The sequence below is a fragment of the Carassius gibelio genome, chromosome A8 (genome assembly GCF_023724105.1).
Source record: "Carassius gibelio isolate Cgi1373 ecotype wild population from Czech Republic chromosome A8, carGib1.2-hapl.c, whole genome shotgun sequence".
Classification (NCBI taxonomy): Eukaryota; Metazoa; Chordata; class Actinopteri; order Cypriniformes; family Cyprinidae; genus Carassius; species Carassius gibelio.
Genome location: NC_068378.1, coordinates 11182993 through 11210753, shown reverse-complemented (window position 1 = coordinate 11210753; position 27761 = coordinate 11182993). Strand labels below are relative to the sequence as shown.

Here is a 27761-nt window from a genome sequence, read left to right as displayed (position 1 = left end):
GCTACTACTTCATTTACTCTTTTTTTCTAACTGAATAGCTCTCAAATGCAACCCATTGTAGAATCGCTCCTGTTGTAGAAGTACCAAAATTTAGCTAAAGACAAGAAGATAAAGGCAGTTGGGATAAGCTAAAAGGGAAAAAAAAGCGAACAGTTGTCACACCCAGGGGCGGGCTATGCTTTGACTAAGCCACACCCCTTCTCAACTTCCACCTCGAGGAGGTCCCCAAAGCCAACCCAATGGCCAAACAACACGAGAACAAGTAAGTGATAAAACAATCTTTATTTAAATATTTAAAAATAGCTTGGGGAATAGGGAAAGGGCAATTAAAACTAAACTCTGACTCGGCCCTCCAGATGGGCTATGGCCGGGAAGAGGTCAGGGAGCAAGGGGGCCACGGGGATCCGGGGCGTGGGACTCGGGGCCCGGCCAGGGTCTTAGGTGTCCGTAGCGCCCTCCTTCTTCCTCCTCTTCGCTGAATACAACTCACGGTAAGTACTGGTTCACACAGTTCGTTCTCGGGGTGCTCACTCTCTTTCTCTTCCTCCACAGGCAACGGCTGGGACACAAAGGCACAGTTAATTCGGCTTGGTTTTGCTCTCACCTCTTCGCTGATTGCAGCTCACAGTAAGTACTGGTTCACACAGTTCGTTCCTTGGGTGCTCACTCGCTTTCTCTTTCTCCACAGGCAGCGGCGTAAGTACAGGTTTCCTCGGTCTCTCCTCGTGTTACCCACTCTCTCTCCTTTTCTCTCCACAGGTATCAACTTGGGCACAATAGCACAGTTAGTTTGCTTTGAATGGCTCTCACCTCTGGGCTGGACACAGCGTACTGTAAGTACAGGTTTCGCTCTATTTCTCCTCGCGTTATCCACTCTCTCTCCTCCTCTCTACAGGTATCAACTTGGACACAAAACACAGTTACTCTGCTTTGGATGGCTTTCACCTCTGGGCTGGACACAACGTACTGTAAGTACAGGGTTCGCTCTATTCCTCCTTGTGTTACTCACTCTCTCTTTCCTTCACTCTCCACAGGTATCAACTTGGGCACAATAGCACAGTTAGTTTGCTTTGAATGGCTCTCACCTCTGGGCTGGACACAGCGTACTGTACGTACAGGTTTCCTCTGTTTCTCCTTGCGTTACTCACTCTCTCTTTCCTTTTCTCTCCACAGGTATCAACTTGGGCACAATAGCACAGTTAGTTTGCTTTGAATGGCTCTCACCTCTGGGCTGGACACAGCGTACTGTACGTACAGGTTTCCTCTGTTTCTCCTTGCGTTACTCACTCTCTCTTTCCTTTTCTCTCCACAGGTATCAGATTGGACACAAAGCACAGTTAGTTTGCTTTGAATAGCTCTCACCTCTGGGCTGAACACAGCGTACCGTGCTATCTCCGGAGATCTGAAGCACGCTCACAACATATACTGTACTGAACTAGGCTAGAACCAGCAGTCTCCTTGTCCTCCCGCGACGAAGTGCGTGAAGGCGGGGGTTTATCTGACAGGACACACGGCAATACACAGCAACCCACAGCAATATACAGCACCACGTCAAAATTATAGGTTTTCACAGCACGAAGACTCACCCACCACACTCAGTGTACGAAAAGGACACCCGTCTTCCTTCACTTCGCTTGGTTCGGATCTGGCGATGGAATATGCGGCCTAGCTAGTGATGTCGTCGTTGTGACTACTTCAATAAGTATTCCTTCGGCTCTCCCACCACGCTATATTAGGGGTAGGGCCGCCCTCCTCCTCCTGGAGAGATCTACACAACGCCAGGTCAATATACAGGGCACTTTCGGCTTGCTCTTAGTACTCACATCAATGCCGCTTCCAATCCCCTTTTGCACGTCGTCTCAATTCGCCGTATAATCCGTTCACTTCTCAACCTTTAAGGTTCGCGATGTCTTCACAATCATACAATTCCAGCCTGAGGGAGAGAGAGAGTTAGACAGCCACCAGCAGCGCACCAAGACGGGCACGACACAGTGCTTCACACACACCAGAAAGAGCTCCCAGACTGTGAAATAACTTGGCCTTAAGTACTGCCTTGTCCAGCGTATCCTCCAATCACCAACCGCTGTCCCTAACTAGGCACAGGTGCATCGAATTCCCTGATTTTCCCTCTTACGGCGCTACCGGAAGTTCCGGTGTTCTGTTTTTCCGGTCCGGGCGGAAACACTTCCGGGCGGAACCAAACTTCCCGAATTTTGGTTCCGCCCCTAAAGATCGTCACCTTGTGACATCCTCCCCCGCCAATCCGTTCTAGTCCCTAGAACGTCCTCGGGCTGTCCACTCACCATAGCGGGCAGGGGGTCGGCCTCGGTTCTCTCGCTGGGATCGTCTCACTGGTGAATCGGGCTCAGCTTGTTCAGGGGCTGCTTCTGGTTCTCTCGGGGCGATCGGGGGTGGTGCCACCACGGGTCTCCCTGGTACCACAGCCCAACCTTCAATCCAGGGGGCCGCTGGTACAGGTTCCGTGGGGACTTCTTCCACGGCTTCAGGGTAGTTAGGGCATGGGCGAATCATGTTCCGGTGCACCACACGGTCGGGGCCTGACTTCCCTTCTGGCCGGATGGTATAGACCGGCTGTCCCGGCCTCTGCTGCCGGCAGACTACATAAGGGGTGGCCTCCCAACGGTCACTCAGTTTCCCCTTCCCCTGCCGCCGATTATCTCTCACCAACACCCTCTCTCCTGGCAGTAGAGGGGCTTCTCTAGCAGTCCGATCATACAACCGCTTACTTTTCTCTCCTGCCGTCTGTATCCTTTTCGACACCTGCTCGTAGGCGAAATGCAAGCGCTGGTGATGGCGCCCCACCCACTCAGTTACACTTGCTTCCTCTTGGTCGGCTGTCACTCCTAGGACCAGGTCAGTAGGCATTCGTATGTGTCTGCCAAACATCAGGTACGTGGGGGCGTAACCCGTAGTACTATGTATACTGTTGTTATAGGCCTGTAGGAGGTTTGGCAATGCACTCACCCAATCGTCCTGCCGTTGTTGGTCCAAGGTCCCCAGCAGCCCCAATAGGGTCTGATTGAATCTCTCACAGCCGCCGTTCCCCTGAGGATGATACGAAGTGGTGTGAGTTTTCGTGCAACCGTACAACTGGCATAGTTCTCTAATTACCCTGGACTCAAAGTTGGCTCCTTGATCGGAGTGCAGAAACTCCGGGCATCCGAACGTCTGGAAGACGGCCCGCCATAAAACTGTAGCGGTGGTGGTTGCAGTCTGGTCGAGGGTGGGGATAGCCCAAGCGTACTTTGTGAACAAATCCGTTATTACCAAGATGTTCTGGTAGCGATCTCGTGGTCGGCCCAGTGTCAAGAAGTCCATAGCCATGATATGAAGGGGGGCCTTCGCATGGATGGGTACCATTGGCGCTCGGACCTCCCGTCTGGACTTAAACAATATGCATCTCGGGCAAGCTTGAATTAGGGCGTGCACCGATGCCTCTAGCCCGGGCCAAAAGAAGAATCTCCTAAGCAGGGACACGGTCCTCTCCTGTCCCTGGTGCCCCAACTGGTTGTGGTACGCCGAAACTAATGCCGTTACCTCATCTGCGGGTACCACGATCTGGCGTACTTCTTCGCCCAACTTCGGGCCACTGACCCTTCTGCACAGAACGCCATCTCTCAGCTCCAGCCTGTCCCATTGCCCCAGCAGCCTCCTCCCAGTATCCGTCTGGGCTAACCTCTCCGCTGGCGTCAGCCGTCGGCCCTGTTCCAGCCATTCTCTTACCAGCCGCACATCTTGATCCCTGGCCTGTCTCTCCCTCCACCGACGGGGATCCCATCCCCAGTTCTCAGGCACGGCCTCTTGTCTGCTGCCTGGTGCCTCTACTGCTCCTACCATATAGCCCTCCTCCGGGCTGGCCCCTCCGGGGCTTTCCGCTTCGGGCAGCCTTGAGAGGACGTCCGCGTTCGTGTGTTCACGCCCTGGTCGGTACTGTAGTTGATAGTCAAAGTTGGCCAGTTGGGCCACCCACCGCTGCTCCACGGCTCCCAGCTTCGCCGTCTGTAAGTGTACTAATGGGTTATTGTCTGTCATGATCGTCACCTTGGCACCCCAGAGGTAGTCTTTAAATTTCTCACTTAGGGCCCACTTCAATGCCAGCAGCTCCAATTTGAAAGAACTATAGTTCGCATCGTTCCTCTCGGCTGGGTGGAGGCTCCGGCTGGCGTACGCGATGACCCTCTCGACTCCGTCCTGCCGTTGAGCCAACACCGCTCCCAGCCCGAGATTGCTGGCATCTGTATACAGAAGGAATGGTTTTGTGAAATCTGCGTATGCCAAGATAGGGGCCTGTAGCAGCTCCTGCTTCAATGTCTGGAACGCCGACTCACAATTTGCATCCCAGTCTACGTTGGGCGACCCCCGGCCCCGGTTACGACCTGTGCCAACCAGCAACTGATTAAGGGGTTTAGCAATTTTTGAAAAGTCCTTTATGAAACGCCTATAGTATCCCACAAATCCTAAAAAGGATCGCACTTGCCTCACTGTCCTCGGGGCCTTCCAGTCTTTCACGGCCAATACCTTTCCAGGATCTACGGACACTCCAGCCGCACTGACCACGTGGCCCAGAAAGTTGACTTCTCTCCGTAGTAAGTGACACTTATTGGGCTGTAGTTTCAATCCGTACTTCTCCATGGCCCGAAAGACTTCCTCGAGGTGCCTCAGGTGTGAATCAAAATCTGGGGAGTAGACAATCACATCATCCAGGTAAACTAATACTGACTCCATTAACTGACCTCCCAAGCACCGCTGCATCAGCCGCTGGAAGGTGGCCGGAGCGTTACAGAGCCCGAAAGGCATCCGGTCCCATTCAAATAGTCCAAACGGGGTTGTAAAGGCAGTCTTCTCCCGGTCTGCTTCGGCCACCTGCACCTGCCAGTAGCCACTGGCCAAATCTAGGGTAGAGTACCATGCCGACTGCGTGAGGCTGGCAAGCGAATCTTCGATCCGCGGCAAAGGGAAAGCGTCTTTCTTAGTCACGAGGTTCAGCTTACGGTAGTCCACGCAGAATCTCCAAGCCCCCGTCTTCTTTTGCACCAGCACTATGGGGGCCGCCCACGGGCTGCTGCTTTCCCTGACAACTCCTTGCTTCAGCATGCCTTGCAGGAGTGTACGTACCTCGGTATACAAAGTGGGCGGAATTGGGCGATACCTCTCCCGGCTGGGCCCTGCATCCCCGGTAGGTATATGATGTTGTACCACCTGGGTGCATCCGTAGTCTTCATCGTGGGTGGCGAACACATGCTGCCATCTGCGAAGGAGGGCCTGTAACTTCTGTGTCTGTGCTTGTTCTAAATCCTCCCCTTGTAATGACTCACCCGCCAGGTGGCTCGGCACACTCCTCTCCATACCACCCCATGGGGTGTCTACTTGTGTCAGGGCCACCTCGATGACAGTGGGGCACACCTGACGAAAACTAATATCCCTCTCTTCCCTTACTTGGTGGGGTGTAACCGTTGTCAGACGGGCTAATCGTTGGTGCCGATGTAGTTGCACCGCGTATGGGTGTACATTCCGTATCCTCACGGGGACTCTCCCCCGCCGGACCGTCGCTAGTCCTCGTGCCACTTCCACTTGTGGACAATCCACATGGGGCTCCACCAGCACCCACTCTTCTGGGCCCGCTCTTCGGGGCGGCACTCGCGCCCACACAACAGCCTCACTTTTTGCGGGGACAGACAAAGCAAAACGACACATCACTCTTCCTACCTCTTCCTGTTCTCTGCGGACTTGGCTCATTTGCACCCTTCGACAGTCAGCTACCACACACTCCCACTTGGGCCTCTCTGCAGGTGGTATCTTCGATATGGGCCTAGCCCGAAATAGCTCTTCCCAGCAATCAGCGAGGACATTCATGCCCAACAGGGCTCGATGTGCACCCAGACAATGGTCTTGCACGATAATCACACCTTTCTGGGGGACCATCACTCCGTGAACCTCTAGGTCCGTCAATCGGTAGCCAATATATGGGATGTCGAGGCCGTTTGCGCCCTTCAGAGTAAGCCAGGGGGACTCCGCCCCTGGTGCCCCTTGTTTCCCAAACACTTCTTCGGATAAACTCTCAGCAAATAACGTCACTTGGGAGCCTGTGTCTACCAGGCATTGAATCTCCTTGCCGCACACTCTCACCTTCGCCACGGGGCTACGCCCAATCATCTGGCTCCTAGAGCCATATCCTCTTCCAGGGTCTTCTCGAGGAGTCCCGGCCACACGACCCACAGTGGCCGGCCGACCTAAAAACCCCCTTCTGACGCCCTGCGGGGCCCACACTGGCGGCTATAGTGACCTGGTTTGCCACAGCGGTTGCAGATGGGTCGCCCTTGCTCGTCCCATTCAAAACGGGGCCGATTAAAGTGGTTCGGGCGCCTTAACGGCTCTCGGCCTCCCTCTGAGTACACTCGGTCTCGGGGCGCCGGCCGTGGTTCCTCCCGCGCCCGTCCTTGGCGCAATTCTCCTACGAGGGCTTTAGACAGTTCAGACATCTGATCGCGGACATCTTTCAAAAGTTCAGCCTTCAGTGCTTGCTTCCAGTCAGGGCCTCCGGGTTGTGCTGGTGCTACTTCACTGACGGCCGCACACACTGGGGGACCACTCACCTCAGTCTCATCACCTTCCAGGGCCAGTGCCTCTTTCTTCAGATCTTCGAACGTAAGACCCGGGTCCCTTCGAAACTGGATACGTAGGCTCTGTCTCACCGGACCCTCCTTCAGCCCCAGAAGAAACTGGTCCCGCAATAGAGTCTCTCCATCTCCCAACCCGTGGTCCTGACGGGTCTGTAGTCGGGCGAATTGCTCTCGCAACCTCAGGGCGAAAGCTCTAATCGGTTGACGGGGGCCCTGCTTACAATTGAAGAACTGGGAGCGAAGGACAGCTACGGGGGTGTGGTCACCATACTGTTCAGTGAGGAACTGGAACACGGTTTGGGCGTTGGCTCTAACGGCTTCGAGGGCGGCATGCACCTCTCGCCGCGCTTCTCCATCCAGGGAGTTTAACACAAATTGAAGCCGCTGGGCTGCACTAAGGCCCTGTAGGTCGGCCAGGTACTCTAGTTGGGCCTTCCATTCAGACAATCGTACCTCGGATTCTGTCCCCCCATATTTTTGGATCCAGGGGCTCCCCATAAAAACGGGCATAGCACGGGGTGGGGCTGAAGGCCCCGCGTTGTCGGTCATTGGACGACCCTGGTTACTCAACTCGAGGTGGAAACCCTGCCGACTACGCCAAATCTGTCACACCCAGGGGCGGGCTATGCTTTGACTAAGCCACACCCCTTCTCAACTTCCACCTCGAGGAGGTCCCCAAAGCCAACCCAATGGCCAAACAACACGAGAACAAGTAAGTGATAAAACAATCTTTATTTAAATATTTAAAAATAGCTTGGGGAATAGGGAAAGGGCAATTAAAACTAAACTCTGACTCGGCCCTCCAGATGGGCTATGGCCGGGAAGAGGTCAGGGAGCAAGGGGGCCACGGGGATCCGGGGCGTGGGACTCGGGGCCCGGCCAGGGTCTTAGGTGTCCGTAGCGCCCTCCTTCTTCCTCCTCTTCGCTGAATACAACTCACGGTAAGTACTGGTTCACACAGTTCGTTCTCGGGGTGCTCACTCTCTTTCTCTTCCTCCACAGGCAACGGCTGGGACACAAAGGCACAGTTAATTCGGCTTGGTTTTGCTCTCACCTCTTCGCTGATTGCAGCTCACAGTAAGTACTGGTTCACACAGTTCGTTCCTTGGGTGCTCACTCGCTTTCTCTTTCTCCACAGGCAGCGGCGTAAGTACAGGTTTCCTCGGTCTCTCCTCGTGTTACCCACTCTCTCTCCTTTTCTCTCCACAGGTATCAACTTGGGCACAATAGCACAGTTAGTTTGCTTTGAATGGCTCTCACCTCTGGGCTGGACACAGCGTACTGTAAGTACAGGTTTCGCTCTATTTCTCCTCGCGTTATCCACTCTCTCTCCTCCTCTCTACAGGTATCAACTTGGACACAAAACACAGTTACTCTGCTTTGGATGGCTTTCACCTCTGGGCTGGACACAACGTACTGTAAGTACAGGGTTCGCTCTATTCCTCCTCGTGTTATTCACTCTCTCTCCTTTTCTCTCCACAGGTATCAACTTGGGCACAATAGCACAGTTAGTTTGCTTTGAATGACTCTCACCTCTGGGCTGAACACAGCGTACTGTAAGTACAGGTTTCCTCTGTTTCTCCTTGTGTTACTCACTCTCTCTTTCCTTCACTCTCCACAGGTATCAGATTGGACACAAAGCACAGTTAGTTTGCTTTGAATAGCTCTCACCTCTGGGCTGAACACAGCGTACCGTGCTATCTCCGGAGATCTGAAGCACGCTCACAACATATACTGTACTGAACTAGGCTAGAACCAGCAGTCTCCTTGTCCTCCCGCGACGAAGTGCGTGAAGGCGGGGGTTTATCTGACAGGACACATGGCAATACACAGCAACCCACAGCAATATACAGCACCACGTCAAAATCATAGGTTTTCACAGCACGAAGACTCACCCACCACACTCAGTGTACGAAAAGGACACCCGTCTTCCTTCACTTCGCTTGGTTCGGATCTGGCGATGGAATATGCGGCCTAGCTAGTGATGTCATCGTTGTGACTACTTCAATAAGTATTCCTTCGGCTCTCCCACCACGCTATATTAGGGGTAGGGCCGCCCTCCTCCTCCTGGAGAGATCTACACAACGCCAGGTCAATATACAGGGCACTTTCGGCTTGCTCTTAGTACTCACATCAATGCCGCTTCCAATCCCCTTTTGCACGTCGTCTCAATTCGCCGTATAATCCGTTCACTTCTCAACCTTTAAGGTTCGCGATGTCTTCACAATCATACAATTCCAGCCTGAGGGAGAGAGAGAGTTAGACAGCCACCAGCAGCGCACCAAGACGGGCACGACACAGTGCTTCACACACACCAGAAAGAGCTCCCAGACTGTGAAATAACTTGGCCTTAAGTACTGCCTTGTCCAGCGTATCCTCCAATCACCAACCGCTGTCCCTAACTAGGCACAGGTGCATCGAATTCCCTGATTTTCCCTCTTACGGTGCTACCGGAAGTTCCGGTGTTCTGTTTTTCCGGTCCGGGAAACACTTCCGGGCGGAACCAAACTTCCCGAATTTTGGTTCCGCCCCTAAAGATCGTCACCTTGTGACACAGTTACATCAGGTTGCCTACATCAGGTTATTTCAGGTTTCTATATACTAGGTTTATTTTTTTCATTGTTGTATACAATTTGCATTATGTTCTTTTTATGTAGACTTCAAGTAATTTAGTTCATATAATAATACATTTATTTCAATCATCTTTTGAAAAAAAAAAAGAAAAACATAAAAAAACACATTGAAAGCATCACATAATTTGTAATGGTTTATACTGTAGGTTTTTTTTATTTTTTATTAACTGACATTGATATGGAGCCCCTCTGGTCCCACTTTGTCAAAAAAAAAAATAATAATATCTCGTGGCCTCAAGATACTAACTCGTGGCCTCCAGATACTAACTCGTGGCCTCAAGATACTAACTCGTGGCCTCCAGATACTAACTCGTGGCCTCAAGATACTAACTCGTAGCCTCCAGATACTAACTCGTGGCCTCAAGATACTAACTCGTGGCCTCCAGATACTAACTCGTAGCCTCCAGATACTCGTGGCTTCAAGATACTGTTTTGTTTTTGCCGTGTTGGCCTTTTTGTTTCATTCTTATTAAAGTGAATCTTCCCTACATCTGGACCCTGACCTTGTTTCTTTCCACGGCGCCGTCCCTACCGCGCCATGACAGAATCCATGCAGCAAACATGGGTCCAGCAGGGAGGTTCCTCGATGTCCGCCAGGGAGATCGATGCATCGAAGACTATGCCTGGGACTTCGGTTGTCGGCGACAGAGAAGACCTGTATTATGGTCTTCTTCTGGGGAGGACTGGCCAAGCCCTTTAAATCTTTCATGCCATACTGGCACCCCGACGAGATGCTGGAGGACTACGTGAACCTGGCTCAGCCGTCAGAGTGGTGGTGCCGACCCAGGATATTCCCCGCGAGGTGGTGGATGCCGCTGTCGAGTCCCCCAAGGTGGCAGTGGGTGCCACTCACAAGCCCCCCGAAGAGGCGACAGGTGCCGCTCACGAGTCCCCCAAGGAGGCGGTGGGTGCCGCTCATGAGTCCGCTCATGAGTTTCCAACTCACTCGTCCACGGTTGCTGCCGACAAGTCCTCGAGGAGGCGGCGGCGGGTGCCGCTCATGAGCCCCCGAGGCAATGGTGCCGCTGTCGAATCACCCGAGGTGACGGCGGGTGCCGCTGTCGAGTCCAATGTTCACAGAGGTGGCGGTGTCCGCTCACGATCCTGGTTCTGCCCTGGGTTCCCACCCCACCGGCTCGGCTGCTGGCTTTGGATCTGTGGTTGGTTGGCAACAGCTGTGACTGTGACTGTGACTGTGGCTGCATCCGAAAACTTATGCAGGTGACTTGCTGCCTTGCTGTCTTATTAGGCAATGACTTTGCAGGCAGCGTTTTTGCCCGAAGGCACCTCATGAAACGGATTTCGGACAGGCTTCTGAGGCGGAGTAAAGGTTTAATGATCTACAGCAAAATATAGAGAGCTTTGGTGATAACTAAGTGGATATTTCATTACTGCAATATTAATTTCTCGCTAGAAATTACATAAAAAGTGGAAAACGTTAAACATTTATACACATTTACACACAAACGGACCACCGACTGCATCTTTCAGACGCCATCTTTATTTTTTGGCTTAACTGTCACAGAATGGAACGCATAGGATTATGGGATATCAAAGGCAGTGAAGGATACATCTATGCTGCCTTCAAAAACTGGCCAGATGAAGGCATCTCAGGAGACAGGAAATGAAGCCGACATTGATTTCGGACGAGCCTTGATGCCTTCCTACCTTGGAATGCAACCTCCGAAGGCAGCATTTTTCAGTTTTCGGATGCAGCCTGTGACTGGGCAGGAGATGGTGGAAGGAAGTGAGGGTACAGGAAGTGAGATGGGATTTGAAGAAAAAGGCGGGAGAGATTGGAGTGTTTGGAATGTAATGCAGTCAAGAAAACATAGAAAAAAAAGGAGAAAGCAGCATCTAATATAGATGAAACAGATAGTGAACAAAGTATGAAAATAGCAAATAAACAACAAGATGAAGAATATAAAGTGATCATGAAATTGAGGGGTCATCATGAGTGGAATCTGATTCAGTTAACAAAGTCGATAAATTAATTGTTAGGCAAGGTTAAAAATGCAAAAGTATTAAGAAGTAGAGCTGTAATCGGGCCTTAAAAGCTAGTTTCGACAGGACCTGAGCCCGACAGGTACATTTTAATTGACAGTTTTTTAAAACCCCGAACCCATTTACAGCCCGACATTTATTCAAATGTGCGCACACACACAGCCTTTTGTCAAGAATAAGTCATTTATACGCCCAAGCCCACATAAAATAATAATAAGCCCGAACCCATCGGGTCCCATCGGGTCCCGTAGGGTTCAGGCAAAGATCTTCAGCTATATTAAGTGGAGTGCTGCTTTTTTTTTTTTTTTTTTTTTTTTGTAGGAATAAAACGCAACAATAGAAAGCCATAGAACTGAACAGAATAGATGGCAAGAGAATAAAGTGAATCTTGACTGGAAACACAGTGTTGATTCAAGGGGTTATCACAAGAATACCGGTAAATGTCACAGAAGACCAAATTAGAGACATTCTAACTGGGGCAAAAGTGCTGGAGGTAAAACACCTTAGAACAAGCAGAAATGGGGAGAAATGCAATAGCCTGCCTGTAATGATTAAGTTTGATGAAGCAAAACTTCCAAGTAAGTTATATATAGGCTACATGAGCTATGAGTTCAGGCCATACATCCCTTTCCCCCACTGAGATGTTTAAAGTGCCAAAGATATGACCATGTAGCAGCAGTGTGTAAGGGTAATAATGCTGTAACTGTGGAGGGGAGCACAGTTCAGTCTACCGTAGATGTGAAGCGAGCAAGAGGGCAATGGAGGTGCAGCGAGTGAGATCGCTGCAAGGAATAACTTACAGAGAAGCTGTAAAGAAAGTGTCTAAGGAAAAGGAAGCCTATAAACCAGATCTCAAAGAAAATAAGAAAATTATTGGTCTTGTGGGAAGTGTGAGACAATTGAGGCAAAGGAGGATTTGTTAGTTATGGGCAAAAATGAATTTGTGTTGTTTATGGTTGAGGTGATAAACTGCTTGGCACAGACGGACAGAAAGACAGAAAAAATCAAAATAATAGCTAAATCAGCAGAAAAATTTCTAGGAATAAAAGGGCTTAGCTGTGAGGTAGTGGAAGAAATGATAGTGGCAGGAAGTACAAACTCGCAGACATGGGTTGGTGGCTCTTTATGATATTAACTATATTGCAATGGAACTCCAGAAGCCTTATAGCAAATGGACAGGAATCCAAGAGTTTTGTCTCAGATTTAGGAGATAGACCTCATTTAATATGTGTGCAAGAAACATGGTTAAAACCTCAATTGGTCTTTGTTTTGTACGGATATATTTCAATTAGGAGAGATAGAGAAAGAGGAAAAGGTGGAGGTGAAGCAACTTTTGTTAAAAGTGGGGTAAGATACACTCTAAAAACGGCTGGGTTATTTTTTAACCCAAAATGCTGGGTTGAGTCTGTTGGGTCATTTTGTTGGGTTATTTAATTTCTTTTTAAACACTTTTGGGTAGTTTCAATTTACCAGGTGTTGGGTTAAACCTGCTGGGTTGCGTCGCTGGGTTGTTTCAGGCCAGCGCTGGGTTATTTAACGCGCCTTGAAGATGTTTAAATCGCTCCCCAACTGTCACTTTGGAAGAACAACGGGGCAAAGCCACGGCATCAACTGTTTTAAGGTAAGTTTATTTAATGTTTTCAATAATAATTATTTTAAATGGGCAGAATTATAACTTTTTTTGGAGCAACAATACTGTTAAACGTCTATAGGCCAACATTATTTACGTTAAATGATGAACTGTTTACCTCAAACGGCCAACCTACGTTACGTGACTCGCATAATCGTGTTAAGGTATCTGAGACGACAGATTAATAAAGTTTTATTAAGTTTCAGACAGTGACTGATGGCTGAAATATGCGAATACCTGTGAAAATAGAGGAAAAAGTAGTTTCTGACACTGAAAAGCGAATTTGATATTTAAGTGAGTCAAATGAGTTCAAAAAGTGAATACGACTTTCTGCTCTAATGTAAACGCCTGCAGTTGTCCATATCGACATTTAAATCATACAAATTACGTACAATATAGTCGGACCGCAGGTCTAAAAGAACCGACGACCCAGTTCAAGTAAACCGGTTCAGTAATTCTAGAACAAAGTGATTCCCGGAAAAGAATCGACGTCTCAGGGCATTTCAAAGTGCGCGCACGCACAGCGAGTGACGCTGGCCGCGTTAGTGAAGTGATTTGATGCTTTTGTGGTTTATAGAGTCTTTTTACATACAAATTATAATTCAAAATGTGTTTTTTTTTCCTGTCAGAAAAGCGCATGGATACATTTGTGAGAGAAAAACTCGTCGAGTGCAGTCTTATTGAGGCGTCTAACGGTAAGTTCGTGTTTATTATACATTTTACATAATTGTTTGTCTGTGATAATCAACTAACGTTAACCCTCACGTAACTTAAACGCACATATATTTTTATTTCGTGCTATAGTTAAAGCTGCACCAGAATGTACCTAATTTATGAGCGTAAACATCATATATTAATTTTCCAGATCTTGTTTTTGACTTGTCCTTATCACTTTGGTACATCTATAAGTTTTTATATGGACTGTTTTACCTACGTGACTTGTCATAGAAATGTCTGTGTGCGCGCATGCAGTGTGATCTCCCTTATCTGTGCCAGTGACTGTGTGTGTTTGATATAGCCAGCATATTAACATAAAACTGTGATTTATAATGACTGGAACATCCCATTGATTAGACAGTTTGAAAGCACACCTTTCAGCCAATCACTATATCATATTCTGCTTCTGTAGACCAACTCATAGGTGAATTTAACTCATAATCATGATGGGTCAATTTCATGATTAACTTCACACAGTTAATTGAGCTGAATCACTGTTATTAAAACAATTTGTATTTTTTCTTTTTTTTAAACTTTATTTTAAAGGTTGGAACAAACATGGAATTCCTTAACTGAGCAGAGTCCACAAAACCCCATCCAATTGTTGTGGCGATTTAAAAATGACAGCAGATCTCTCAGGCATTGATCATAATCAATGGACAGGTAAGGATATTCTGCACTATTTTCAAAAGGAATTGCAAATTGTATATTTAATTGTATTTTTCCACATGTGGACATATACATTGTGAAATAGTCCAAACTCAATTGAAAAGCATTTGTATTTCAGATGCCTTACACAGAAAGCTGTCAATTTGTGTCAAGGGTGGGACTATACTATGGGGCGTGTTTGTATTGGGAGATATTTTGTAGTTATTACCCCAAATCTCTCACTGTTTGCACTCTGATGCACGTCAGCAAACAACATTGCAGTTCTACTCTTATTTACCTAGCTGCATCTTACCCTATATTTTATTCCTCAGGTGAAAAGCATTTGGTTAATGGTGAATATTGACCAATAGTACCATGTGGCTCTAACGGTTAGCAGGGGATAGTAGCTGCATTTGGGGTAAAAATGACAGAATTATTTATTGTGTGAGGTGCCAAGAATAGAGGGAGATCCGGGTTGCACTGTCTGTTCTTTATCACACATCTCTCGGAGCGGCAGCTGCCTTTAGTAGTGCCTTAACCTCCATTGTTCAAAGCATTTTGCACAGTTGTCTTTGAGTGACGTCACCTCCCAATACAAACACTCTCCATAGTATGGTCCCACCTCTGACAAAAATTGACAGTTTTCAATGTGAGGCATTGGAAATTCAGATGCTAAAGATTCCATTTGAGTTTTGGCAGGTAACATGTGCGACACAGTGAAAAAACAGACATGGTAATTCATAAAACCTCATGTACTTGTTCTTATGTTGCATCTATGCTAACATTAGTCTGTTTCTCTCTTATTCCAAGGTCACCGTAGCCACCCGTATCCAGTACGTATCCAGACCAGATGGAGATCATCATCTAGAAAGGACCTCTACATCCTCTGAAAGACCGCGGAGACCAGGACAACTAGAGCCCCAGATACAGATCCCCTGTAAAGACCTTGTCTCAGAGGAGCACCAGGACAAGACCACAGGAAACAGATGATTCTTCTGCACAATCTGACTTCGCTGCAGCCTGGAATTGAACTACTGGTTTCATCTGGTCAGAGGAGAACTGACCCCCAACTGAGCCTGGTTTCTCCCAAGGATTTTTCTCCATTCTGTCAGATGGAGTTTTGGTTCCTTGTTTTTCTTTAGTTGGGGACAATTAATATCAAGCGATATCATCCACTTGATTGCACAGAGGGATGATACATCACTGAATCAATGACGAATTGACTTTAACTGAAAACTGAGTGTTTAAATTGGCAGAATTATTACTTTTTTTTGTGGGAACAATACTGTTAAACGTCTACATGTGACCTTTGGTTAATCTGGCCCGGTTTGCCCCATTCTTCCACAGCACTCACACACACTCAGATTGTGGATGATGTTTTACTTTATTTCCCTGCACACAGAGCAGTGGAAAGAAGAGAATTGTGAGTCACGCTAATACAGCTCCATCTGTTCAGAAATGATTTCAGTCTCCTAACATTCAATATAAAACCAGTAGAGCTGCAACAGAAACGACTCACCCACAGCAGTTCCCTCTAGCTCTGCTGCAGTTCATTCGAACTCCGTGTGCTATAGCGCCACCAGCGCAGCCAATAGGAAGCGCGATCACATTACAGCAGGATTTAATTAAAGAACCCTCATCTATAATATTTATCCTGTTACATACACCCCCCTTAAATCCTATTTAATGTGGACAAACCATAACAAGAAAAACCAACGGCGAAGAAAGATAAAGAAAAAAAAAAGGGTATGGAATTCTCACTTTATGTTTTCAATTATTAAAGAAGAGAAGACAAACTGCACTTGGAGTATGATTATCAGTCAATCAATGGATTCTTCAATAAGAAGTACCTAGGGACAAGGGAGGCGCCTAACCCCGGTCTGGAAGTAGACTAAAGAGATGCTTGTTACACCTCAAAAATTTCAACATGTAATAACTCAAGTGATTTCTTATCTCTTTATCAATTTGTTTCTGTGTTCTCTACTTTGCATGAAATCAAATATAACACTATGTAAAAATGCTTTTAACTAAATAAACGAAAGAACTCACTGTAGAGTCTGAACTGTCTATGTGTTGTTTGTTCATTTCATAAATCAGTCTTTTAGGTTGTTTTATGACTCTGCCAAGTCTAGTTCGAGTCACTACAGCCTCAACTTGTCTTGGCTGTGAGCACACCACAGATTCCACATCTTGGATGACTTCATTCTTGTCATGTTCTGCTTGAGTTGAGTTAGAATATTGACCTCCTTCTTCAGGCAAATCAACATCACTTGTCACATTTACATCACTTATCACTTTGACATCATTTATTTCCTGCAAGTTCCCAGCATCAGTGCTTGCCGAGTCCAGTATCTCTGATACACAATCTGACACGTCAGGTAAGGCTGTACAGTTTGTATGTTTATCCTCCTCATCAAAACCACCAGGATTACTCAATACCCAGTTTGCAGTTCGATCATCATGATCAACTACCTGAGGATCAGTTTCGTCATTCACATCATCATTCTTTTGATCAGATTCCTGATGTTCATCAACTGGTAGGAAGTTCACCGATAACAACAGATTTCTATGGACTACCCTCACTTTGTCAGAGTTGATTTCTCGAATCCTGTAAACATTGATATCAGGATACACTGCAGTGACTTCATATGGAGATGACTCCCATTTGTCAGAAACTTTTCTTCTACCTTTTTCACCTCTGTTCGCAACCAACACTCTATCTCCAACAGCCAGTGGACAGCCTTTTACCTTTCTGTTGTAAAGTCTGCCATGTCGTTCCTGCTCTCTCAGAGTGTGCATCCTTGCTATGCGAGCTGCTTCACGCAAATCTGTCTTCAACTTGGACACAAAATCTTTGTAATCCACCACATCTTCATTAAGAAGCACATTCTGAAACAGGACATCAATTGGAAGACGAGGAACTCTGCCAAACATAAGAAAGAATGGCGCAAAACCCGTTGTCTCATGTTCTGTGCAGTTGTAACAGAAAGTAAGTTGCTGAAGCATCTGTGGCCATTTAGATTTAACTTTAGGGGATAATGTCCTGATCATGCTTCCAAGAGTCCTATTGAACCTCTCAGCAATGCCGTTACCCATGGGGTGGTATGGTGTTGTGTGTGATTTATCTACACCTGCCATGGTCAATAGTTCCTTGATTAACTTGCTCTCGAAATTAGCCCCCTGGTCAGAATGCATTCTTTTGGGGAATCCATAGACCAGAAAGAAGTAATTCCAGAGTCTTCTCGCAACCTGTTTGGCTGATTGATTCCGGCATGGAAATGCGTGGGCCATTTTTGTAAAATGATCAGTCACAATCAGCACATCTACCGACTTTCCTTCTTTGACCTCTGCTGACCAAAAGTCAATGCAGACCAGCTCAAGTGGTTCTGATGTACGGATATTTTCCAGTGGAGCACAAGCATTGGGTTCAGAGGTTTTACCAACCACACATCGATGACAATTCTTCACATGATCATCGATATCTTTTTTCATACCAATCCAGAAGAATCGTTGTCTTGCTAGAGACAGTGTTCTGCTACGTCCTTGATGTCCTGCGGCATCATGGAGACCATGAAGAACTTGCGCTTTCAATGAAGCAGGTACAACAAACAGGTAGAGTTTCTTGTTTAGCTTCGGGTCTCTCTTTAGCTTATAAAGTACACCATTACAGACAACCAGTTTATCATGGTGTTTCAACAGTTTCCGCACACTTGTGGATTCCTTTGTTTGTTCTTTCTTAGATGGTTTCCGACATCTTTCAATGTAGTACAAAATCCGACTCAAGGTACTGTCTTTCTCCTGTTCAAACACGATGTTGCTGTGTTGCAAAGGAGGGCTAAACTGTTGTGGTTGTGAAATGGCTGGCACTGTACCCAATACTTCACTCAAACCTCCAGTAGTGTGTGCTGCTAACACTGCAGAAACTTCCTGGCACCCAGAAGAACCTGAAGGTGAGAGTCCATCACAGGTTGGGTCACAAGAACATTTCCCTTCCTTCTGCACCACCTGATGATTACTTGTGCACTTGAAAGCATCTTGGACAGTGTTGTCGACTACACCGCTAACATCCTTCAAGAGAGACAAGTAGGGTTCAGTGATAAGGCGATGTCCTATGCAAGACTGAACAAATGGCTCACGGCTCAAAGCATCAGCGACAACATTTTTCGTTCCTGGGACATACTTCAGATCAAAACTGTAAGATGCAAGTTTCGCCACCCATCGTTGCTCACATGCATCAAGTCGGGGTTTAGTCAGGATATATGTAAGAGGATTGTTGTCGGTCCATGCCGTAAAGTGCCGTCCCTTCAGCCAATGGCTAAACTTCTCACAGATAGCCCACTTTAGGGCAAAGAACTCCAATCTGTGAGCTGGATAGTTCATTTGTGCGCGAGACAGAGTTCTGCTTGCAAAGGCTATGGGTCTTGCAATCTCTTCACCTGGCAGAACCTGTGATAATACAGCTCCCACTCCGTCGAAAGATGCATCGACAGCCAAAACAAAAGGTCTGTCAAAGTCTGGGTGAGCCAGTGTTACATTTTTAGTTAGTTCTAGTTTTAGTGTGTGCAAGGCTTCTTCACAATCAGCTGTCCAGTCAGTCGGTGAAAGTTTGAGGTAACTAATTTTCTTTCTTGGATTACGTCCTTTTGTGACAGTTTTCTGTTTTACTGAACCTGATGTCAACTTGAATAGAGGCTTTGCTTTTGCTGAGCATCCTTCAATAAAATGTTGATAGTACAGAACCATTCCAAGAAAGGACCTGATCTTTTTCTGACATGGTGTTTTTCCATCAGGTTCCATCAGATCAGAAGCTTGAATATTGTTAATTGCCTCAACTTTACCAGGATCAGTCTTAATCCCTTCTTCACATACAATGTGGCCAAGGAATTTCACAGACCGCCTCAAGAAACAGCATTTCTTTGGAGCCAACTTTAGATTGTGATGTGACAACCGCAAAATAACCATTTCAAGACGTTGTAGGGCTACTGACTCAGAAGGGGCAAACACCATCAAATCATCAAGGTAACAAAGAACGCTGCTGAAATTCTCATCTCCAAAAATAGACATCATCATTCTCATGAAAGTGGCTGGGCTATTAGAGAGACCCTGAGGAAGCCTATTATACTCATGAAGTCCAAATGGGGAAGAGAAAGCAGTGTACTTTTTGTGTTCTTCTTCTAGGGGGACATTGTAATACCCTGAGGTAAGATCCATGGTTGAGAAGAAGGTGTTGCCTCCTAAAGCAGCTAACACATCAGACTGGTGTGGTAAAGGATAAGCGTCTCTGATAGTCCTCGCGTTTAACCACCTAAAATCAGTGCAGATTCTGAGATCTCCATTCTTCTTCCAAACTAGTACGAGAGGGGAAGCATAGTCACTATGTGACTTGCGAATGATTCCTTTTTCCTCCATCTCATTCAAAGCTGTCCTCAATTTAGCATACTGGCTTGGTGGTATACGCCTATATGGAAATCGGAAGGGTTTCTCATCCGTGAGATTAATCCGATGGACAAAGCCTTTAGCCTCTCCACAGTCCATTTTGTCTCTTGAGAAAACTGATTTATACTTCTCAATAATTTGCAACAACTTGTCTTTCCAGTGGGCTGAAACTTCACATGACTCCAAGTCAAGTTCACCAAGGTTCAAATCACTCAAGACTCGCTTCATCTCTTCACTGGATCTAGGTGGTAAGGGTTCCTCAGTACACTGCAGATTAGATTGAATCTGTTTCGGCAACGGTAAATCTTGCACAGCAATACAAGGTGACACGTCAGCTATTTTTGCATTTCTCTTCAACACAACTCTGTGATTAGTGGGATTGATGACTTTTAAGGGGATAGAACCATCTCCCCATAGTGGTGTAATGACCCTTCCGACCAATATTTGCCTTGGTCTTGTTCTGGACTTGGTCGGTTCCACAATGACAGTGCTGCCTACTGACAAGACAGAAGACTGAGGTAGCTTACCCCAAACCAGATGTTCTGTTTGTGGCTCTAAAATCACACTCCTATGTAACTTTACTGTACCGACTTTTCCAGGTATGGATTCGCCTCTCCATCTTTCTGCATTTGAGAAAAGATATAGAAACATACAACACTCATCACTCTCATTGTTACTTGACTTAGACATGAGCCTCCAGTAACCATCAGTTTCTCTCAGTTGCATCAGAAGTCTCTTTATGACGTTTGTGCCCAAAATCATCTCTTCGGTCTGCCCAGGCACAACTAAAGCAGGAATTATCATGGAGCAACCGTACACTGTAGCTTTAAGATCATAGACTGCAGTGGGGGCAACACGATGGCCACCACAACCAACAATAACAATATCTTCTGCTGGCTGACTTATCATATCTGGGATATTTTTCAGCACCCGTTCTTCAGTGGACTTGCTAATAGTACATGCCATTGATCCACTATCAATTAAAGCCTTAATGACGAGATCATTCTCAACTGAAACAGAGGTGTAAAACAAGCTATCAGCTTTCGGAACTTTCTGAACACCCTGAAAGATGACCGTTTTGTCTGAAGTTGCATCACTGAACATTTGACAGACTCATAATCCATTTCATCTTCAAAAATGGATATGGGAAATTCACTCTCAAGATCTACGTGATCCTCCCTCACACGTAGATCACTTAGTTTGACTGCTGGTTGGCTGAGGAAGCATTTTTCCTTTCCTTTGGACAACGGAATCTGGGATGGTCAGGCGAAAAACACTGGAAACAGAGCCTTTTGTCTTTACAGTGAGTAAAAGCAGAATGTGACGTGTCCTTGCACACTAAGCACGGTGTATCATTCAAGCCTGGAATTCTTGGCATGGTGTTTCTCTTCCTATACTCCTTGCTCGCTTGTGCATTACTACTATTATTCATCAGAACTCTTTCCAACATATCGATCACTTTTTCCAGAGCCATGTTTTCTGACTGTTTTGACTGAAGTGAATCTTGTTCAGCTTTCACTGTGTTTGGGCCAGGACTTACACGCATCTCATTCATAGTGATTTTATTTTCACATTCAATCTGTCTGTTTCCTTGTCCAGTGGCTCTGAGATTTTTCTCTGAATGATACTCGTTAAGGATCTCTTGCACTTCATGAGCCGTCCATTTGTCAATGGTTTTTGAACGAAACGTCAGTGCTAGATCTGAATATGGACAGTTCCTAATGAACATGCGTGTGACTTCGTTCAGTTGGTTGTCTAGTACCTTTCCCTGTTGTTTCAGACATTCAGCTGTGATGTCAGCAGTATGGTTCAGGCGTAACCAGTAATCAAAGGGATCCTCCCGAGGTTCTGGAAGAGTAGTGTAGAAATCTTGTAAAGGGTCAGGAGAATACTGATGACAACTGAAATGCTTCCGTAATAAGGTGTAGATTGCATCTGGATTCGTTCTGATATCTAATCCGCTTGACAGTATCCCCACTTTTACAACATCTTTGGCTTTGCCTCTCAAGTGGATTAAATTTCTTCACCTTGCTCTTCAGCAGGCAGAAACCCCTTTTTTATGAAGTTCTTCATGAGCTCCACCCACTCATCGAGTGTAACAGTGTCTGATGTATAGCCTCTGAAAGTAGGAGGATCTTTAACTTCCCTCTGACGCACTACTTGAATCTGTGATGCACTTGACATGGAGCACTGCTCAGTCGTGTATCTACTATTGTGGTTATTTTGAGTTTGCTTAGGTGCAACTTCTGATTGACTTTGCAAATTCAAATGTGCAAGGATACTATCTGCCAGTTGAAGGCCTACTTGCTGCACTATGTTACCCATCTGACTCATCATGTCACTGGTAGGGACTGGAGTTGATGTACTACTTGGCCGTGTAGTTTCAGAAGTGCAATTCACATTAACAGGGTTTTCATTAGCATTTGGCTCAAGAAATGCATTTGCTTCTAACCCCATACCATTGTTAGTGGCACCCATATTAGAGCTAATATCTGGGAAAGGAATAGGTGTCACTAATAGACCTCTCCCTCGACCAACACTAACCGGACTGCCCACATAACGAGATCCCATTAACCTATTGTTTTCCATAATTAAGTAATAGGAGTATATAAATGGGAAAAGAAAAAAAACAATGTGTGTACTATATTATACTGCTGTGATACCCGGAGTCAATAAAATATCAAACCACTTCAGAGTGTCCATTCAAAAGTCTCTTCCCTCTTTTTCTTTTTTTTTTTTTAGTTTAAAGTCCAGCAATAACTAGTAAAAGCTTAGCTGAAGGTCCTGTGCAGTGAAGAATGACGACAGGTCTGCCGGTCCGATGTTGGGATGATCTTCGACCACCTTGATTGAAGTCCTGAGTCACGGCACCAATGTGACCTTTGGTTAATCTGGCCCGGTTTGCCCCATTCTTCCACAGCACTCACACACACTCAGATTGTGGATGATGTTTTACTTTATTTCCCTGCACACAGAGCAGTGGAAAGAAGAGAATTGTGAGTTACGCTAATACAGCTCCATCTGTTCAGAAATGATTTCAGTCTCCTAACATTCAATATAAAACCAGTATTTTTACTTTTAATGTGGAGCTGCAACAGAAACGACTCACCCACAGCAGTTCCCTCTAGCTCTGCTGCAGTTCATTCGAACTCCGTGTGCTATAGCACCACCAGCGCAGCCAATAGGAAGCGCGATCACATTACAGCAGGATTTAATTAAAGAACCCTCATCTATAATATTTATCCCGTTACATACAGGCCAACATTATTTACGTTAAATGATGAACTGTTTACCTCAAACGGCCAACCTACGTTACGTGACTCGCATAATCGTGTTAAGGTATCTGAGACGACAGATTAATACAGTTTTATTAAGTTTCAGACAGTGACGGATGGCTGAAATATGCGAATTCCCTTTGAAAATAGAGGAAAAAGTAGTTTCTGACACTGCGAATTTAACATTTAAGTGAGTCAAATGAGTTCAAAAAGTGAATACGACTTTCTGCTCTAATGTAAACGCCTGCAGTTGTCCATATCGACATGTAAATCATAGAAATTATGTACAATATAGTCGGACTGCAGGTCTAAAAGAACCGACGATCCAGTTCAAATAAACCGGTTCAGTAATCCTCGAACAAAGTGATTCCCAGAAAAGAATTGACATCTCAGGGCATTTCCAGGGGGCAAGGAACTCGACCGGAAGTTGAAGTCGGGTGGGGGCTGCCATCTTTTAGCAGAACTTCACTTGCGTTAGCATTCCCATTGACTCCCATTCATTTTGGCGTCACTTTGACAGCGAATAACTTTACATCTGAGGCATTTAAAGACTCCGTTTGTCCATTATTTATTTCTGAAGATACACGACAATGTGTAAAGGGCTCCATTACCTTCTATGTTACATTATGGCCCCTTATAAACAGTTTTTGTAAAAAATAGGCTAACGATTGCGTCATAACCACTCAACGCTCTGTCGCATTATGGCGTTACATTTTAAAATACTATACAAAATAATTAATCAGAATACTTACTCCTGCTCACTCATGACAAAGAACTCCCCGCTCAAGCTCGCAGTCTCTGCAAGATTAACGATGGTAGTTTGCACGCACAGCCACTTAGAAGATTTACATCTGTCAGACAGGTTGCTGACGTCGTCAAGCTTCGTTTGAGTCTGCGCGTCCGAAACGGAAGTGCTAAAAAACGCTAAAAATGGGCTTCATTTGTCTCAATTGAGTTCCAATGGGGTCGCTGTGTCCATTTCTTTTACTGTCTATGTAAAAAACGCTAAAAATGGGCTTCACTTGTCTCAATTGAGTTCCAATGGGGTCGCTGTGTCCATTTCTTTTACTGTCTATGGGCATTTCAAACTGAGCGCAAGCACAGCGATTGATGTAGGCCGCGTTAGTGAAGTGATTTGATGCTTTTGTGGTTTATAAAGTCTTTTTACATACAAATTATAATTAAAAATGTGTTTTTTTCCTGTCAGAAAAACACATGGATACATTTGCGAGAGAAAAACTCGTCGAGTGCAGTCTGATTGAGGCGTCTAACGGTAAGTTCCTGTTTATTATACATTTTACATAATGGCATGTCTGTTATAATCAACTAACGTTAACCCGCACGTTACTTAAACGCACATATATTTGTATTTCGTGCTATAGTTAAAGCTAACTTTGTGTTCAGAATGTATCTAATTTAGCAGCGTAAACATCATATACCAATTTTCCAGATCGTGTTTTTGACTTGCCCTTATCACTTTGGTACACCTATAAGTGTTTATATATGGACTGTTTTAAAGCTGCGGAGTAACCCCGTACCTGCGTGACTTGTCATAGAAATGTCTGTGTTCGCGCATTCAGTGTGATCTCCCTTATCTGTGTCAGTGACTGTGTGTGTTTGATATAGCCAGCATATTAACATAAAACTGTGATTTATAATAACTGGAACATCCCATTGACAGTTTGAAAGCACACCTTTCAGCCGATCACTATATCATATTCTGCTTCTGTAGACCAACTCATAGGTGAAATTAACAAATAATCATGATGGGTAAATTTCATGATTAACTTCACACAGTTAATGGGCTAGGTGCACAAGATGGCGCCGGTGAGCTTCAGCGACGCGAGTGTGTGCGTACTTATTTCCGGTCTTGCGACGCTCGCATTGACTGTAAGGGAAACTTACATACGAAACTTGGCTAGATGTATATAATTAATGATTTTCAAATTTAACAGCCGATAGTGGTATATCAAAAACATGGGGAAACATCCTCCCTATATTTTGCGTACCTCTGTGTGGAAATTCATCAAGATACAACGCGGAGATTGCTTTATTCTTCTGTTGATTATGCGGATCACAGCATCAGGTCAGGTCCACAGGGATTTCTTCTTTCAAACACAAACCACTCAAATATGCAATACTTTTCATTTTCGAAGAGCTGGTTTTGTTCTGTTATGTAGGATAAATGTTTCTCACTGTCAAACAAGATGCACAGAGATTTCTGATAAAGCATGTTTTATTAACTTTATTTAATAACATAATTTATAACTAACTGTACAATTAAACGTAATATAATTATGGTAGGTTTGCCTTAAATAAAAGATCGCTGTTTGCATTCATGTGTGTTTTTATCTGTTTATTTGTTTTGTGAAAGATCTGCAGCATAAATCATTATCTGTCTATGAGCAGCCATGTATATTGTTATTCTTTTGCATTAATTATCAGATTAAACAGATATTAAAATTAGTCACATATATTTTTTACTGTGTAAAATAATAAAATATGTTGTGAAAATAACGATGAAACAGACTGATGTATGTGTACAATTGAGAAATGGATACTTCTGAAGATAAATCGCAGCCCACGTCTCAAGAGGTAAATATTTAATATAAAAAAATATATAATAATAATAATGCAAACATTTTCGAGAAATAAGTAATTTGTACATTTACATATTTGGTAAGATAAAATACATTATATAGCTGTGTATACACACCATGAGTTCAAGTTTCATTTCGTGAACAGTAGTGAACATTAGTGTATTTAATTCATTCACCGGACCCAAACATACACAAGTTTCAAATCCACTGGCTCAGATAACATTTGTAGTATAGTGCTAATAGCAGTGTATATCTTATTTGCATATGAAGTGATATTATAAATCCTGTAAACATTGGACTTCTCTGGTTCTCTGCACTGACTTTAAGCACAACCGGAAATATCTACGCACACACTCGCAAGACTGGAAATCCAAGATGGCGGAGATATGCAACTAGCCCATTGAACTGAAAAACTGTTATTAAAACCATTTTTTATTTATTTTATTTTATTTTTACTTTATTTTATAGGTTGGAACAAACATGGAATTCCTTAACCGAGCAGAGTCCACAAAACCCCATCCAATTGTCGTGGCGATTTAAAAATGCCAGCAGATCTCTTAGACATTGATCATAATCAATGGACAGGTAAGGATATTCTGGACTAATTTCAAAAGGAATTGCAAATTGTATATTTAATTGCATTTTCCCACATGTGGACACATACATTGTGTCCAAACACAATTGAAAAGCATTTGAATTTCAGATGCTTTCCACAGAAAGCTGTCAATTTGTGTCAAGCGTGGGACTATACTATGGGGCGTGTTTTTTATTGGGATATATTCTGTAGTTTTTACCCCAAATCTCTCACTGTATGCACTCTGATGCACGTCAGCAAAACAACATTGGAGTTCTACTCTTATTTACCTATTTGCATCTTAACCTATATTTTATTCCTCCGGTGAAAAGCATTTGGTTAATGGTGAATATTGACCAATAGTACCATGTGGCTCTAACGGTTAGCAGGGGATAGTAGCTGCATTTGGGCTAAAAATGACAGAATTATTTATTGTGTGAGATGCCAAGAATATAAGGAGATCTGGGTTGCACTGTCTGTTCTTTAACGCGCATCTCTCTGAGTGGCAGCTGCCTTTAGTAGTGCCTTAACCTCCATTGTTCAAAGCATTTGGCACAATTGTCTTTGAGTGACATCACCTCCCTATACAAACACTCTCCATAGTATGGTCCCACCTCTGGCAAAAATTGACATTTTTCCATGTGAGGCTAAAGTAAATTGCTAAAGTAATTGCGATTCCATTTGAGTTTTGGCAGGTAACGTGCAACACAGTGAAAAAACAGATATGGTAATTAGTAACACCTCATGTACTTGTTCTTATGTTGCATCTATACTAACATTAGTCTGTTTCTCTCTTATTCCGAGGTCACCGTAGCCACCCGTATCCAGTACGTATCCAGACCAGATGGTGGATCAGCACCTAGAAAGGACCTCTACAGCCCTGAGAGACAGCGGAGACCAGGACAACTATAGCCCCAGATACAGATCCCCTGTAAAGACCTTGTCTCAGATAACCACCAGGACAAGACCACAGGAAACAGATGATTCTTCTGCACAATCTGACTTTGCTGCAGCCTGGAATTGAACTACTGGTTTCCTCTGGTCAGAGGAGAACTGACCCCCAACTGAGCCTGGTTTCTCCCAAGGTTTTTTTCTCCATTCTGTCACCGATGGAGTTTTGGTTCCTAGGTTTTCCTTAGTTGGGGACAATTAATATCAAGCGATATCATCAACTTGATTGAACAGAGGGACGATACATCACTGAATCAATGATGAACTGACTTTAACTGAAAACTGAGTGTTTACTGTTGTCCCTTTGCATTATTACACACTATTTTCCTATTTAATACTGTAAAGCTGCTATGATGCAGTATTTGATCAATATCACAGGCTTATTACTCATAATAAATGGAAAATACAGCTGAAACAAACTTTGCTTTTCCATTTGAAATTTTGCAGTCACCGTGTACTCATGAAAACTGAAAAAGTAGTTCCCTTTCGAAGGGAACTTCGACAATACGTCAACGACGCTATGGGGAACGCCTCAGGTGTGACAGGTGTCTGAAATCAAATATCAACTCACAGCAATCATGCTGACCGGCGACAGCCGTGAATCATCAGCTTGAATGATGAGCGTGCGACCTGGATATAAAAAGGGCGCCTT

At 45.1% G+C, this 27761-nt stretch overlaps 1 protein-coding gene and 2 long non-coding RNA genes across 4 annotated transcripts in view; 2 read left to right on the top strand and 1 right to left on the bottom strand.

Annotated features, from left to right (window-relative positions):
• LOC128018438 (globoside alpha-1,3-N-acetylgalactosaminyltransferase 1-like) overlaps nt 1-27761 on the top strand; it is a 113360-nt gene that overhangs the window by 41022 nt on the left and 44577 nt on the right. The window lies entirely within an intron of this gene.
• LOC128018443 (uncharacterized) lies at nt 264-8263 on the bottom strand. Its single transcript, XR_008184874.1, has 2 exons — nt 7696-8263; nt 264-945 (listed from the first exon to the last, which is right to left on the bottom strand). It is a non-coding gene; the product is annotated as an uncharacterized LOC128018443 (long non-coding RNA).
• On the top strand, nt 13027-27584 carry LOC128018442 (uncharacterized). 2 transcript variants are annotated; one of them, XR_008184872.1, is made up of 4 exons: nt 13027-13449; nt 13538-13603; nt 14172-14288; nt 26963-27584. It is a non-coding gene; the product is annotated as an uncharacterized LOC128018442 (long non-coding RNA). The 2 variants fall into 2 exon arrangements; XR_008184873.1 differs by lacking the exon at nt 13027-13449 and having other exon boundaries at nt 13462-13603.